Source organism: Vanessa tameamea, chromosome 8, assembly GCF_037043105.1.
Source record: "Vanessa tameamea isolate UH-Manoa-2023 chromosome 8, ilVanTame1 primary haplotype, whole genome shotgun sequence".
Classification (NCBI taxonomy): domain Eukaryota; kingdom Metazoa; phylum Arthropoda; class Insecta; order Lepidoptera; family Nymphalidae; genus Vanessa; species Vanessa tameamea.
Window position 1 is genome coordinate 6,149,038 of NC_087316.1, and position 18,616 is coordinate 6,167,653.

An 18,616-nucleotide genomic window follows, 5' to 3' on the forward strand; every position below is an offset into this window, starting at 1 on the left:
GTGTATGTATTTTAATGTTGTTTTATATGTACTTAATATTATTAATATAAGAAATTCAACCCTATAAGTGATAATTTAAAAAGGCCATTCATGAAAGAATCGACTAAAAGATATTGTCAATTATTGAATTACATCGGACTCTCTATAATCTCGGAAGATTCTATATATAATATTATATAAATTAATTCCGAGGAAAGATTGTGTTTTAGTACAACATTTTTAATATTATTTCAAATGTAATGTTGAAATGTAAATTAAATGGTTACGATACAACAAAGCACGGCAAAATATTTCATCCTCCACGATTGACAGCTTAAAACCGCTCATATTTTCAAGATTACTGGATAAGTGTCACAAAGTTCTCGTCAGACTTTTTCAAGTACAACTACAAACTCCTACACAAGTTTTCTAAGCACGCCCGCAGTTTTCCTTTAGGAAGAATCAAATAAGTATAATATAGCGAAATTAATTAAGAAGCACTTTTCATTGACATGTACATATTCTTAGAATTAGTTGAGTATAAATTAATTTTTTTTTGTCGAAGGTTTATATGTCTATTGTTTGCACTTTCAAAGGCAATGTTAAATTAATCTATCAAAGATATAAACTACATGTAAGGTTAATGTAATGTTCGACCCAAAAGTCCTTATCGTCCTAAGTTTATTGTTTAAACATTAACTTGGCTTACCGGGACAATAGCAAACTGTACGTATTATTCTACTAACGTACTTATGTAAAGCTATATATATACATAATTTAACCTCTTGTTAATTAAAACAATTATTTATTATTCTGGAATTTTTATCGGCAAATGGTATTTGATAAGTTATTTTATAACTAATCGTTTAATGAATTTCATTATATAACTAGGATAATTCATGGCCACTTCACCCGCAAAGAGAAATAAAATATATATTAGTCTATATTATAATTGAATCGAAATATTTGTCTAATCATGAAATATTATACGGTTACCGGTATTTACTGTGTGTAAGTAAAGAGCGATATTGGAAAATGTTCATTACATTGAGTTTAAAATTGAGGAAGTGCAGAACCCGCTTTGAAATCAAAATTTTTACTTCTGCGAAGAAAAGTTTCGTTCTTTCTTTGTACGAATCTGCATAACGGAGGAGTACTCCAAATTTCAAGTCTCTTTGTCGTATAATGTAGGCTGTGTGTTGATAATCATTAAGCGTTTTATAATAAACTTGTTAACCAACACAGCTTCGCAAGAGAAGAAGGGATTTTCACGCGACGACATTTTGTCAATGATGAGTTATGAACAAATGTTATTATATAGGTGATCAATATCGAGCAACGCAATCTACCGCCCTTTCTGTAATACATTATACTGTACGCCCTCTTTTCTTTACATCGATAATACCTCGTGATATATCTTAAGCTAATCCAAATTGCAAAAGGTTAAAGCAAAAGATAAAATTAACAAAAACGCGTAAAAAGAATATTATAACCTTTATTTTGTTATGATGAAATATTATGACTCATATCAAATGAAAATAAAGTTTAATTGTTTCAATTTCTTTACATTTGTTTAACGTTACTGATGTGATAAATAGAGATAGATACACGCAGACTTTTCTGTTGATAGTTTAGAATTTTATTGCGATTCAACAGCAAGTAAATACACTAATCAGAGATGCCACAAATCTTTTAAGAGATTAGTCAGCGTTTACCGTTCAGTTGTACCGTAGCATTGAATCGTCAATAATTCAACTACCAAAATTCGGATTCAAAAAGCAACCTTCCAGCAAGAAGAAGCGAAAAGAAATTAGCATAGTTTGCTTTTCTAAAACAAACCAGATTTACAATTAGTTAGTATCCACAATTCTTATTCCTGATCATTCAAAGCATTTACCTAAAAAGTGTTCATTAATTAGCAATAAGATTAATTTGATAGAACGAATGATAACATTTTTAAATTTATTCAATGGTAAATGAATTATATTTATCGGTAATTTTGTTATATATGCGAGTATACTGAATACCATTGTCCAAAAACGTTCAACGTTTGTATGCAAGCAGAAAGCAGGGGTTACAACTCGTTTGCGTGAATAGTACCTATATTTATAATATTACTAGCTGTTACCCGCGGCTTTGCTCGAATATGAATATATTTACATATTAACTTAAAATATTACATTAATGTAAGACCTCTTTGTATACCACATTGATGTGTATTTCAGCCCTTAGGGTTATCCAGAAACGCTTAAATGCGAATCAACAAATTTTTTAATAGACAGCCCAAAAATAAAATTTCGAGCTTCTAACTTCAAAATGACGTACTTTCAGACTAACCTGTATACGAAATGTCAACATATATTTTTCCCTTTAGGTATAAAATATCCAAAAACGCTTAAATGCGAATCAACACATTTTTAATCGGTACCCCAAAAATAAAATTTCATGCTTCTAACTTCAAAAATGACGGACTTCCAGACTATCCTATATACGAAATGTCTACCCAATTTCTCTCCTTAGGCGTAAAATATCCAAAAACGCTTAAATGCGAATCAACACATTTTTAATCGGTAGCCCAAAAATAAAGTTTCATGTTTCTAACTTAAAAAAATATGGAATTTCATACAAACGTTCAACCCCTATTTCACCCCTTTAGGGGTAGAATTTCCAAAATTCGCTCCTTAGTGGATGTCATGATATGTTAGTTTATAAGTGTACAGCCTAAAATATAAGTTTTATGCTTCTAGTTCTAAAAATGACAATACTTTCAACAACATACAACTTTTCATCCCCCTTTTTAACCCTTAACAACATTTTTTTCCAAATAAAATGTAGCCTATGTCCTTTCGCAGGCTCTAGACTATTTTTGTGCAAAATTTCCTTTAAATCGGTCCAGTAGTTTTGGCGTGAAAGCGAGACAGACAGAGTTAGTCTCGCATTTATAATATTAATATAATAATATGGATTATTGAATATTTTTGCATATTCTACCGTATAAAAAATACATTATTATAAATATATTCTAAAATTTTAAGTGTCAGTGTGCCGTCAATACACCTATTTCTTTAAATTTTTCTGTAATTATATCCTAAATCTAAGGTTATAAATAGTACGGAGGACTCTTTTCTAGAAAATAAATATAATTTCAATATCTGCGGGATTAACCCATTAGAATATTCCACATGACAATTCATATAAGACTATGAAAATTACTAAAATAAAAGATCCTAGCAGTACTTATGTCTGTGAGTTGTCGAATTATTTTTATCTCATAAATTGCACTAGTCAGCTTGCCTGCATCAGGGTACCCATTTGTCTGCCCTGGCAGTAACCCATTGAAACTTAAAGTCAGGAGTAATAACTAGAAAGACAACAACAAACTCAAGTCTTTTTTATAATTCAAGATAACTGCAGAAGAATTTAACTTTACTTTGTGGTGTACCACACAGTAATAAAGCTTTTTGTGAACCCACCTAGGTAGGTACTCTCTCATCAGATATTCTACCCTCACACTGCTAAACTTAGTTTTGTAGAGTTCCGGTATGAAGGGAAAAGTGAGCCCGCAAACTAACTTAACACTTTCGACAGAGCACTGTTCACAATGTCATAATTATTTATGTGAATTAATTAATAAATATACTCGGGCTTAGGATAATTCCATTGACATGTGTCAAATTGACCAAGACAACGAGAAGCGTAAACAATAACTCGAATTCGTTGGCTACATGTATGTCTTTACTTAAAAATCAACATCTACCATAAAATTTATTATATATATTTGGGTATAAATCATTGTAATCGACCTCTTTTATTGTTCCCTTAACTTATCAGTGAGTAGTTTCCGCGGCTTCATACACGTGCGAGGGCAGATGATGCATACTTATGTCCTTTTCTGTATACCTACACATATAATATACATACAAAATTTCATGATGATCTCTTATGTGGTTAGAACGTAACAAATATATAAACTTAAATTCGCATATAAATTATTACTAGTTAAAAGGTTAACTTTAAGTAAGTAGAAACAATGTCATCATTTTAATGATAGTTAAGAAGGCAATTTATTATTTATTTGATTCCGATCTTTTGGAAATGGCCGACCATCGATGAAATACTTTGAGTTTTTTTTTTGTCTAATACTCTCTAAAAATTCAGGTATGTCTTTACAAAAACTTAAAAAATTACCGCAATCAATATTGTAAACATGCGAACATATTCCAGGATAAACACAAATATGTGGATGTACGGATTTCAGAATAATTATTACGAAAACGCTTTACGATTTTTTGAATTTCAATTCGATTTCCCAACATATTTATTTATTATATCCATTTATTTCAATTAAAAAGTATCTTTATCTAACACACATAACGTACGATAAGATTTATTCGGTTTTCGAAGACATAATCCTTCACGTGTTATAGCGGAAACGATGTTTCTTCTATCTCCAACCCACGAAGTTTCGCCCCTACAAACCAAGAATCAATTGATCTTGAATATTTGCCACACTATGCGAAGATTTTTAGGAAAATAATGTGTTTGGGAGACGCAATAATTTGATTTTACACTAACTGCCAGTCCTGATTGGATGATTATTGAAGAGATATTTACAACATTCGCAAACCGATCTATTCACTCGTACAGTGCCAAGGCATCATTCAGTACGCCCCGCGTATTTTTTCATGCGTTTTTTTAATCACAATATTTCTAAAATGGCTGATTTGAATTGCAATGTGTGAGTTTTGGCAATATTAATCTACACGAATCGTTTTAGGTTAATATGTTATTTAGTTTGATGTGTCCATTATGTTTTTCTTTTCTTTAATAATATTAAATTGATCTACCAAAAGCTAGCTACATTATATCGCTGATTTTTTGTAGACACTATGGAGAACTAAAAATATTAGGTTGGATAAATGTTTGGCTCCAATTTCCTCTCTAACTACGACTACGTTATATTAAGCTATATCAAAAAAAATATGCAACATGCTAAGAAACTATATAGCGTACGTCATTCCTGAATCTATAATTTAAATTCATATGAAAGTTCATAAAATTTGTAGTTTTTGAATGAAATCGAAAATTTAAATATAACTTATGACATAAGTAACATTGTATATGTTACTATAAAAGCTTGAACTACGGTAAATCTCAAGATTTAAGAGTAAGTATTTCTGAAAATGAGACGATTTTTTCGGGCTTTTACCATTCAAATTCAGTATATGCTAGGTTTTAACGCTGTCATCTGGTACATGTTGATTTTAGGAATAAAACGATGGGTAATTCTCAATCACTTACTTTAATTAACTATTAGTCAAAACCTTAGGTATCAAACGATAGTAATAAAAAAACTAATCCTAACCTATTTAAATTATTTTAATTTCGGATATTATTTTTTCAATATTTACCGTGCTTTCAATGTAAATCCTAAGATTTACTATGTGAATGGTGGTAAAAGTTGGAATGGCAAACTTTTTTGGACATTTACCATTAAGAATTGGTAAATCTTATGTTTTACTGGAAAATCTTCTTATTTACCGTAGTTCGAACTTTTACAGTAACGTATATATTATAAAAATGTAAATATTTGAACCACTTTAATATGCAGTGTTAATAATTTATTCATATAATTTTATACACAATTATTCTATTATTTCAGCTACACTAATTTATATTTTTTGATGGAATTAAAGCAGATGACACATAGGTTGGTATTAAAATATTATTAAAACGTGTCTGCAAACACACACCGCTAACCACACATAATTATTATCGATTTCAATTGCGATCAAATCATATTTTCATAAATCGATTTAATGGATTCGCTTCCGATTAGTTTGTATCATATCTATAGAAAATGAAATGCTCGATCGCTGTTATAATTCATTTTAATTATTTTAAAACGACATTATGTGATGATTCATGCTTTTTCATTTTAGATATACATAACTTTAATATGAGGGATTGATGACTATGGTTATAATTTACAAATGTTTTTAATGTACAAAAGGTTATCAACTCCCTATAAAATTGAAAAAAAATGGCTTTTTTGATTGACCTTAAACCCTAAGTAAATAAAATTAAATACAAAATAAATTCAGGATAATGATTCACACTATCCTAAATTTATATATTTATCGCTCGCTCGTATACGTATAGCTAAGAAGGCATTTGAATTGACAAAAGCTTTGACTAGAACATACCGATTAACTTCTTGCTCAGACAAAATTCATTTGAAACTTGTTTGATCGCTCATTCAAACATCGTTGCTGTACATCATTACTAACTTTAATTACTGACCCTATTATTTATTCTTCTTTGTGGTATAATAAAATAATAATATTGTGTTTATTTTAATAACATAAATAAAACATGTAAACGGCCGTAAACCGAACTTAATTAATCAATTTCTCCGATTTTTTTTTTAATGTAATAATATAATGAAAAGAGATATATATTTAACAATAAAAATGTAATCGATCCAATTGATTAAATTCAAAAGAAAAATATTGATATATTTGAGTGAAAATTATTTTAAGCATGCCTAAAAATAATCTCTATTTTAATCTTTCGACAGCTTACAATCTCGCAAGATAGAATATAATATAACAGTTTAAATCTATTTAGTATTTATATCTATGTCACAATTATACATAACATATAAATATATGGTATTATTATATGGTGACACAGATATATGAACACAGTATTGGTTGAAATTATTTGCAAATAGTTCGATTTTTGTTAATTATTTTTTGTTGTATAGGTTCTGTAGCTCGCCAAATTAACAATTATATTTTTGTATTTGATAAAAAATTAAATTAAAATTTTCCAAAGTATTTGTCATTGTCAGTAAATTATTAACTCAAAATTTCCATTTCAAAAATATGTTACGTGTCACAAGCAAAAGATATTTCAATCGCAGCCAAGAAAATTGTTAATTTATTGAGGTATTTCGCTTATAAAAGAACACTCATATATATTTATTATAAGAAAATGTAATGAAATTGAAAATAAAGACACATTCACGAGTTATTTCCTGAGATTTAAGTGAAAATAATTCTCTAGACGTTTCAGTCTGCCACACATCGTCAGCTCTACAATAAACTGATACATTTTTGTGCATCTTGCAATATCATCTAAAGTGTTTATTTAAGTTATTTTTACTCTAAGATATTTTATTAGATACTTCAATATTTTTATATACTACTTATTATATTTTTATAGTTTTATATTTATAAATAAATAAATAACTTCCTTCGGTATAAAATTACAGATATACATGATTGCTTGTGAAAAGATACGATGATATTTGTAATATATATAGTGCTTACAAGTGTTCTTTAAATATTCCGTCCACGAGCGCGGTGTACACAAATATTCGGGATAGTGGAACTACTCGTCTCTATCTCCTGGGATAGATAAGGTCGAGACTTTCCCTGTTACTCATATCTATCTACCATATATCTACCAAACCTATCCATTTATTTACCAAAATATGAGTTTTATTCCCCTTCTTCTATAATAAGTAACAAAGAAATATACGTAATTCTCGAGATTCACATATATATTAATATTACAAATAATAAAGATAGGATAGAACAAAATATGACTTGTGACAAAACTGGGTTCACTCCTTTAATATATTTTTATGAAAACTGTCTTAATCATAAAGCTTAAAAAACATTTAGGCCAAAGTTAGGCACTATGTAAATTAAGCTTAATTTCCACTTCGCTGACGTGTCAATTGAGGGTGATTTGAATTAAATGTTGCGGAAAATCTGTAGAAAATCTCACTTAATTTACATAACATTATGAATACGTATAAATCTATATGTACAAATATAATATAGATACATTTATAATTGGTACAATAAAATCGCTTAATTTATAACCATTCAAGAAAAATAATAATGGACCACAATATTAATAAAGGTATTAAATTGCTTCCACATCTAAGCCTCCAGGGTAAATTGCTTCTCGATTCACATAGTCAAAAAATTTACTTTGCAAATAATCTTCTTTTGCTTTCCTTCCAAGAACCTTGTTATTTTTATTAAATGCTTTGGATAAACATAATAAGAAATGATATAAGTTAAATTTGTATATACATACTTATGAGTTTTGTAAGCCAACAAAGCATTTGAGTACAAATCAACCCTTAAACCTATGTATACAAAATATTAAAATCAAATCCGCTAAAATTAAAAACCCTACTTTTTCACGAGTTTTTCACGATTCATAACGAAATTATTGATTAATATTATTAATACTATCGTTTCAATTCAATCTCAAAGCTTTTTATTTGTCTTTTCGATTGTTTTGGAATCACTGCCGTTCCCATCATCATGGAGCAGAAACTTTGGACTCACGTCGGCGATTAAGTCGGCTCCTCGCAATTTGAATGAAACCGGATTGTAGAAGTTACGGTCCATTTAGTAGTAAAACCCTTAGTATTATAATATTCAAAAATACTGGAGCCTAAAATATAATTTAAAATTATCTAATAGAAAATAAAACTAGTCTTGAATACATCAATACTATCTTCAACCTATCTAACGTATACTTCTACTACGAATATGAGAAAAAAAACGACACACAAAAATAAGAAAAAAAACACAGTCAACTGATACTCTATTACACTCAAACACTTCGAAATGGTAATGCGCTAGCCGCTTTCAACATATGAGGTGAACAAAAAGGGCTTAGGCTTGGAAGGGCAAAAAGGCAAGTGCTGAAATAAGAGACGCTACACTAGGTGGGAAAGACGAGATAATAAATAGACCAATATAGAGAAATTGCTAAACTTGTATCTAGTTTTGAAAGGAATAGTGTAAGGACAATTTCTCTTCAAGTAAAAAAAGCGAATAAACTACATACGTTGTAAAATTCCTTTAGAATATTACACTGAAACTAAAATAGAATAAAAATTCCATTGAAAATATTAATACGATATTATGATGATTAATAAATATATTTACATAATTTCGTTCCAAAAAACAGCACTTCTGCCAATTTCGTTAAAAGGTTTATGAAGTTGAATTTTAAAATAAAATTTTAAATAAAAAAAAAACGTTTTTTAATTAACGATCAAATATTATGCGATGATGTACGTACGTATCTTCTAGATATGTTTTTTTTTACACATAAGGATTTAACGAAAATCAATGTTTATACATATAATTTCAGATGGTGATATAAAAAAATATATATACTCGTATGCCTATAGTATTTTTGTTTGTTCAAAATAAAGTTACAAACGAGCCGTTGTGTCTAAATTCTTTCGTATGGACATTGGATACAAATAGTTGCTTTTTGATTATACCCAAAGTACCCTGGCAGTATCACTTCCTGGCAGAAATGTATCTTATTTTTACGTTAATGCACGTACATAACAAAATGACTACATTGCCTAATAAATATATCAAATAAATATTTTCCAATGTAGAGTCATCTTCATTAATAACTTGTAAATTATTTTTCTATAGTTCTCATAGTATTTAATTATTTTTTGAATTGGTCAAATATCTGAAAGCTTATGTCTAAAACTTTATTATATTATAAATCAGAACAGGGTCTCCGAGCATTCTGTGTTCAGAAAACAGTCAGTGAGTCGGATTTTTAGAAGCACGAAGGGTTCTTTGATGGCTGGATTTCTAATTTAAAAAAGTAATTACTCTGCACGTACATATACTTAATTCTGGACACTGAAGAAAATCATTTCGTGCTTTTTAGAGTAACTGATGTTAAACCGAATCGAGTACCACCACAAGAGCCATTAGTATCGATATCTATGCTTTGTTAATATAATCGTTATAACACAAAACCGGTAACTCTCGAATTAGGTAAAGGGTTTGTGCTTACAACTGGTATTTTACTTAATAAAACTTAATATTAAGTATCTTAATTGACATAATTTATTATTTTCAAATATATTTCAAGATGTTCGAGATAAAATTCGTTTTATACTTTCTTCTATATTTTTTTAACAACGATATATGATATTACCATGAATTGTTATATATATGAAAAAGTATATGATTATTTTATGGAAAATAATTGTAGTCTTGTATACGAAAAACATAAATTATTCTCTTTAAAAGTTATTCAGACAACATATTAATTAACTTTTTAATTAAGCAAATTATAAATTATGATTTTATAACTCAGGCATAAAATATAAAAATAATTATGATAATTAAAGTCTTTAAAGTAGCGTTTATTAGCTAAATTTATTACAGTTTTTTAAAGTAGGTACATTTTAGATTTTTAAATAATATTACAAAAAAGGAATACTATTTTGTGCCTTAACCATTTTTAGTTTAAATTATACTTTCTCTACATCAAAGCAGGACCTTACCATTTGTGAAATTAATGATGTTCCACACACAAAGTATTTTTTATAAAGGCACATATTTGATATCATCGTCATATATATTATAAGTATTTTAAATGAGTAATAAATAGACTGATCAGTTATTTAAAAAAGATAGGAAGTTAAAAATCAATCCTGACATTAGTTTTTTTTTAACATATGAAGGCGAACGTAAAATGTACATGGACCTAGTGGTCACCACTGCCCATAGACATTAATACCGTATTTTTTTAAATCTTTTCTTATGCCGCTTTTTTAATTTAAATACACAGTCACAAAGAACTATATTTTAAAAATATTTCTATGATCGTTAATCCGTGAAATTATTTATAAAATCTCGGCTAGTGACAGATGAATCAAAGAATAATTACAATCCCAGAAAATCTGAACGTTTCCCTGGGGAGAGTATAAACGAATAGTTAAAGCGAAATCAACAAAGACGTATCACAATATATTCTTAGTTATATTCTAATACATTCTTACAAGCACTGTTGAGCCGTCGTTTTACAGGATAAGTTCAATTAAAGGTTACACCGCTTCGGAATGTTGATACTAAAGAGAGGAAATTACCAAAAATACAATTATTACTCTGCTTAGCTTAGCTAGTCAGATTACATCAATGTAATTGTTTACAATATTTACATTTATACTGCGTGATAAAAAACGAATAAAAACTCCACATTTTTTTTATTATCTCAACAATTTTGTATAAAATTGTCTTGTGTATTCAATGAAATTTCAACATATGGTTTAGGTTATTTGGCAAATGTAAATCCGGTTAATTAAATATAAACATATAAATAACGTGGATCTCTCGCTTGGTTATTTACAAGATTCAAGAATTGGTTCTAATAATTTAAATTGATTTCGAGGTATTATGACTATACATATTATAACAAAGTGCTTTCAATGATTGAAACATATTCATAAAGTTTTCAAACATCTCGAGCGATGGTAGGTAAATAATATTCAGTAGTTCCCAATTTTGCTTGAATTTTCATAGACGTAAACGAAAACTTTTTTAATGTTTAGGTCGAATGTTCAATATCGACAATCTCAATATGTAACGTAACAAACTAAAACCATTTCATCATAGGTAGAATGACGTTTTATTTTTGGGCTGGCTGAACAGTGTGTATCTGTATATGACCAATGTTCATTGTCTTTGTATGTACACTTAATAAAAGCTAAGGAGATATTCAAACGAATTAAAAATATGTTATTTTTAATTCGTTTTTTTTTTGGCAAACTAATGTAATAATACTATAATAATGTAACTAATAATAAACAACAAAAAAATAGCTGGTTCCACAGAGTGGTTGTGCGAGACAGAAAATGCCTTAAAAATCGCGCTGTTGTGAATTTTCGGACATCTAGGTGGTGCAGGTGAAATTTAGAATTTTGACGAGATGTCCGAAGGTGAAATTCAGCTGCCGGGATTAATCCAAACAATTCCTCGGAACATTCTCCGTGGAAAATTCGGTAGAAGATGCAGAGTGATCCAACATCTCTACGCAGAGCCAAATGATCGAGCAGATCAGAAAGGGCTTGATCGTCGATAATTCAAGCTGGTCTACGTTGGATACGGTCAAATGGAAGGAGCTGATACTAAGGAGCACCCGCCCAGAGGTGAAAGCAGTACTCCATGTGAGGCCGAATTTGCGCCTTGCATAGTCTTAGGCGATGGGCCGACGTGAAATACTGTCTTGCCTTGCTAATAGACCGGGAGATGATGACACAAATTACTAGCTCATTTGTACGAGTATGGCGGTTCTTCAGGGGTCTAATTACGTAAAGGCAAAAAGGAAAATGATGGTCATAGCGCTCGCACCGGCGGCCCAATCGCGTGGGCGTTAATCGAACGCGTCGGATAAATAACGAGTGTCGAATGATTTGTTCCACAAAAATACTTGTATTTTCAGATAGTCGAAAAAAAAAGAAGTAGGCGGTAGCGTAATGCCATACTTCTCGGGTGTGACTTACAGCCCACCATACCGACGCGAATACATTAATTTAAATAAAACAATTCAAACATTTGTACCAGGCTAATTTTTGCATAGCTAATCATCGTCGAGTAGCCATTCACGAAAATCACCTTGCCATACTTTTCCGACAGTTCCCAATGGCCGCCATACCACTGCAAAGCAGGGGCAACCCATCAGTACCAAATAAATAAGATAAGTTCTATGCATCTGGATTCCAATAATATATTTGTATTAATGCATGGAGACAGTTTATCTCTGAACAAAAATAATCTAATTAAAGATATAAAATTATTATGTGAAATTCAAAATCAAAAGAAATGCAAATTTATAATTAGTACATTTCCATATTCACATACCTTGACAGATGCACAGAATTTACATATTTATGACTTAAATGTTTGTTTATACAATTTGACCCGACATTGTAGCAATGATTTTATGTTATTTGACATTAATAAATTCATATATAGATTTAAGTTGACAGAGGGTACTATGTACCTACCAATAAAATCCAGAAGACAAATTGGTAACCTAATTGCTTACAATATTAATAATTATTTTATGTCTAATGTTACCAAAGATCATATGTATAATAAAAATAATAATTTAATTTATATTAACACTGATAAAAGTAATTTAAATTGAATTCTAAGACAATAGAGGTAGTTTCTGGCTCAAGTATTATTAATACTAATATTAATTTACTTAATAGTAATTTATCCTTGGATAAATTCCTAAATTTTAAAATTAGAAATAAACAAAACAATAATAATAGTAAACTTGTAAACCTGGTGCACCAAAACATTCAAGGAATGGCAGGAAAAGATTTAGAAATTGAGTTATTCATAAACAGTAATGCCATCGATATTTTATGTATAACAGAACATTGGCTTGTAAATTATCAGTTTATGTTTAACTTCAGTGGTCACCAGATGGCTAGTATGTTCAGTAGAAAAAAAGCTATACGTGGTGGCTCATTAATACTTATTAACAAAAATCTAAAATTTAAAGAACGTAAGGATGTTGTGAGCCTTTCTATTGAGCAGACTATTGAAATAGCCTGTGCAGAGCTTGAGCAAGTCATTGTTGTATGCGTATACAGACCTCCTAGCGGGTTATATGAAGCATTTGAGAAAATATTGAAAAGTGCATTATTGAAATTATCTGGATCAAGTAAATATATTTTTATTTGTGGTGACTTCAACATAAATTTATTAGAAAACAAGGCTTTGTGCATGCCTGTCTGTGCTATTAACTATGTAGCTACGTGCATGCTGCCTGGTAATATAAAAAAATATGCAGGCACATTAAAATAACATACATAAAATTAATATACAACGACGGCATAGATAGCACGTATATGGAAACATATTTAAAAAAAAAACTGCCAGCACAAGGGACATAACATTTTAGTTCCCAAGCATCTGTGGCGTATTGGTGATATAAAGAATGGTCAATATTACTTACAGCACTACCACCTATGACCAACAGAGTAAATTTATAAAAAAAATATTGAACAAATGAAGATGTATAATTATACACTTTTTGTTGTATAATATATTTTAATAAAGGGTTCATTTAATATTTAAAAGCGATATGTAAGTATAAACCCCCGCTTATGTTTTAGCCTTTAGGTAAGCTTTGATTCGGGATACCGTAATTATAAATTGCTCACTGAATCGTAATGAAATTTAAATTCATATAATTACTTTACTTTGTAAAACTGTATGTATATTCAAATACACGTAAAACTTGCCTCATTTATTTATTTTACGGAAAGTTCGCTTTCAAGAAAAACAAAATACAGCCAAATATTCTTTATATGATGTTTTTTTGCTTGTAATAACAGTGTCTTATTATTTTCTTTCGCGGAAATACTAAAACAACATAGTATTATTACTCGAACCGATTATACTGTCGGGCGGATAACATTACGAATTATTAGACACACTACAACAAGAAATCCGCAGCGAATTAAATAAAAAATCGTGAGAATATATGGAATGAGTCAAAAAAACACTTTTGACTCATTTCATAACTCATTTTAATATTTACTAAATCCGTTATTTATTGTAGGGTTCTAGATCCTTCTGGAACCTTACAGTATATTATAGATTATATAATACATATTAAATTAATAACTTTCGAAAATTATTGGATGCGCATACTTAGATAAGTTATATTTCTAATTGGGTTTTGTATTTAGTAATAAAAAAATATATTTCACTATGAAACTTTATATATTCATAATTTATTACAAATTAATTATATTTTTTTTTAAATAATTAATTTCATCGTGAAGTTAGAAGTATGAAGGTCCAATGGACCAATTGAATGTTCATACTTTCAACAGCTTAAATGGAACTTTGCGAAAAGCTTTAGACAGTCGTTATGAGAAGTAAATTTCACAGTATTTAATTTTTTATAATATAGCTAATACACACGTTTTTACCTATAAATACATACCACATTTATTTATACTAGCTGTTGAAAAGCAACAACCAACTATGTTATTTTTAAATTATAAATTCTTATCAGACCTCAAAGATTTTTTCATATAATTTCATTTTTAGTCCTGCTTGTTTTGAAAATGTATGACGTAATATCTATAGTTTATAGTCATGATAAATGACCTCCAAACATCCCTGATAAATTCACGAACATAAAATATTTATTTAAAATAAAAATGTTTTTACCGAAATAGAATGAATATTATATTTCAAAATCAGTACATAAATAATATTACTTGTAAATAAATATTATAAAAAAATCATAGTTTTATAAAAAAAATAATAATATAAAATTTATTTTAGTGCTACTTTCATTTCTAATAATAAAACAAAATATTTAGACTTCAAAAATAAACTTACCAAGTTACAAAAATATCAATCTCAAATAATAATCACGTCTCATCACATCACAACGTACAAAAATAACCGATATGAAATGTTGTACTGAATCCAAACGAGAACACGAGATAAAGTTGCAAGGATAATAATTCATCAAGATTTTCGTGCGGACAAAGTTCGTGTCTAGAATTATTTACGCGTCCGTATCGAATGAGTGACAGAGCGCCGTGAGGGCGGCACGGGCGTGCTCCGCCAGGGCCGCTTTCATTGTAACTGTTAGAATTCTATGAGCGCCTGCATTAAAACGTCCGCAACTGAAACGGTTCGGAGACGCGGTGACATACAATATATACCGGCTTCTATGCTGAATTAAAATTTGTAATTTAAACTACGACAATATTTATCTTACAATTACTTATTTACATTTAAAAAATGGAAGGAAAAACTCATCTCGCTTTACGTATATATTTTGTATTACTGAATGAAGTGATCAATAGTGTGATCATAGATTATGGAAAACCCTTTTACTCCATAATCCTATTATTTGACAAACTTCATTCTTTTACCCTAAAATTTAAATAAATTTACCGAATAAAAATACATTATAGTTTTTATAAGTATCCTTAGCGAGTAGCTTACAAAATGCACACACATTTGAAATTCAAAAGATTATACCTAGTTGTATTTTTAATTTAACGATGCAAGACCGCCGTCCCTATTAAATTTATGTTGTAGAAATACCGTCGTTATATATCCTGAAGAGTAAAACATTTCAATTTATGTAATACCTAGCGAGTAAAATATATTTTCGTGCTTTTTGTTAGTTATGTTGAATTGGAATATTATGATGAATAATATCACATTTTTTAAAAAAAGATTTAATAATTATGATACTCTTGTAATGATAATATCTTCTTAGCATCAAATCCGTACTTATATAAATATGATTGTGCACTGAAAACGATAATTTTTATATACTTACTCTAATTTTTCTGCAAATTTCTAGGCTTTTTTTGTACAAAAGATTTTTGTAATTCCGGACGGAAATTAAATTCGCGTAGGCCAGCACGGGCTGCAAGTTTTCTGCAGTTGTCGTAAAAATTAAAACTGAAATATTTTTCAAAGAATTCAAATCGCGTCTTAATTAGTCGGTAGACTAGCATACTAGAAATTAAGTATCAACCTTATTATAGATACTGTTTTCATAAGAAAAAAATCAATTATTTTATGAAAATAACATTTATATGAATATTGCTCATGATGAATATTTAAGGTAAGCTAATACATACGTAATCAAATTTACTTAAGTTTTGATTTCTTATATTTTTCGAATATGTTTGAGCGGGTAATAGAAATAAGTTTATTTACTCAAATCAGTGAAAATATTGCCTAAGCTATGATAATAAGACCATTTCATTGAATGACAAGATATCTTATGAGCACACAATTAATATAAAAATATTTTCTTCGAAATATTAGTGATATATGATATACCCGTCTCCTCAAGCAACATCGCTGTGGGGTTCTTTAAGAAAATATTTATACTGGTGTGGTTTACAAGTTGCCTATATAAACATCATGCGACATATTATACATACATTGTACATAACTACGATTCTAGAATATTTTTAAAATTATGTTTCTTTTTAGTCCCATCATATACTTACGTTTTTCGTTATATCTCGTGTTCCTGTAGTCACTCACCCTTCGAACCAGAACTACATTACTATTGCTGTTTGGCTATATGATGTGTGGTAAGGTACCACCTTCCTAGAAAGGCTTGAACAAAGCCCTACCACCAAGTAAAGCCCAAGTACTTTTTATAGCTCTCAAAGCTGTATGTTGTAACTCTGTTTCTCAAATAATAACTTTGAACTTTTTTTCTAGAACAGCCTTAATAATGAACCGATGCAATTTTTGATTGATCAAAATAAAAACAACTTTTTTAAATAAAGCTTGAGTCAAAGATTTACCTGACGAACGAGGCCTGTATCAATATATATTTATAGAAACAGTTTTTCTCACAATAAAGACAGTAAAATGATTTAGTAACTTATTTAGTGACTTAGAAAACAGATTATAGCAATGACAAATTAACTGCGACAGAGTCATTTAAAAATATTAGTCGTTAAAATACATACATAAGTAATTTTTAAAGCGTGTTATTTCCGATGCCATACCAGCGCTTGATTTTGCAGCCTACTGCTTCCAAGCGCGGGAAGCGCTGTAAGTGTGTGGTATATTACGTATTTTTATACAAACAAAGGTACTTACCGTCAACAATAAACACGCAGGCCCGCGATCTATCGCATGGCATGTCGCAGTGTGTAATGTGCCGAAAGATTATAAAAAATATTAACAAATTCTGTAATATAAAATTATGTTTTTTCGGGTTGATAATTTACACATTTGCAACATAAGGGTACCCAGCCTGCCAGGTTTATTATAAAACATAACACCTGGGGTCAATTCTTCTATCAAATTGTCATTTTATCGCAATCGAAACGTAATCGTTGCCATTGAGCCGTTTTTCTGCTCTGCTGCGTGCAACGTTTAGTTACGGTTCGTTCGAAGTAGGTTTCGAAAAACAAAAATAAGTGCATATGACATATACCTTATTACGTACTTCACCCTATTGCTTAAATATAATTCGATACCCCATATTTCCTAATTTTTTACTATCCCTTATACTTATTTCATCAATACATCAAATTCAATTTAAAAAAGACTTATGAGCTATTATTATATTTGAAGCCGAAACACAGAAGGGGCCTATGAGATTTAAAAGATCGCTTATAGCGGATTTGTCGCTATTGGAGATCCTGTTCACGCCGTATTTACAGGAACGTTTTTAACCTAACTGATAAACCTATAAAACGGATTGGAACTTTTTTACGGGATTTGGAATACTCTAGTTTGTTCGAACTCATTCATATAACTATATACGCCATTATCAAATAACGTTTGCGAAAAATACGAACTTATAAAATTGATCGCCGTGTGAATATTGTCCATGTCCATGTCCAACTGTAATTAGACGAAATTGCATAAGACTTCACACAGCAATCCATTTGCTCCACATACTACAATCGCATGTCCGATCCTAACAGATCCAGTCTCTCGGATAGTAATCAATAAAATGAACGATGCTCTGAAACACGTATAGATAATCTACGACATGGAAATTCGATTCTCTTTATGTTATCAATAGACTTTACATACACACATATAGTAACATGGTTTTATGAGTTTTATTAAATCACTTCAAAAAATATATAACGCTAACTTAACAAAAACATTGTATGAAAAATAAAGCAATCATTTTTGGAGTAACAAATTAAAGTAGGTAACCGATAGCGCAGACGAGGATCAGATGCCCTAATTCCTTGTCCATTCGTAAAGCCCTAGAGAAAGCTGAACGCTTT

General features: G+C 29.6%; 2 protein-coding genes across 2 annotated transcripts in view; both read right to left on the reverse strand.

The window, feature by feature from the left end:
- Positions 1-15,454, reverse strand: part of LOC113400044 (G-protein coupled receptor dmsr-1-like) — a 30,211-nt gene extending 14,757 nt beyond the window's left edge. The window contains exon 1 of the mRNA XM_026639411.2: positions 15,213-15,454. The gene's annotated coding sequence lies outside the window, so the exon portion shown is untranslated. The remainder of the gene's footprint in view (positions 1-15,212) is intronic.
- Positions 1-18,616, reverse strand: part of LOC113400103 (G-protein coupled receptor 143-like) — a 316,948-nt gene that overhangs the window by 263,541 nt on the left and 34,791 nt on the right. The window lies entirely within an intron of this gene.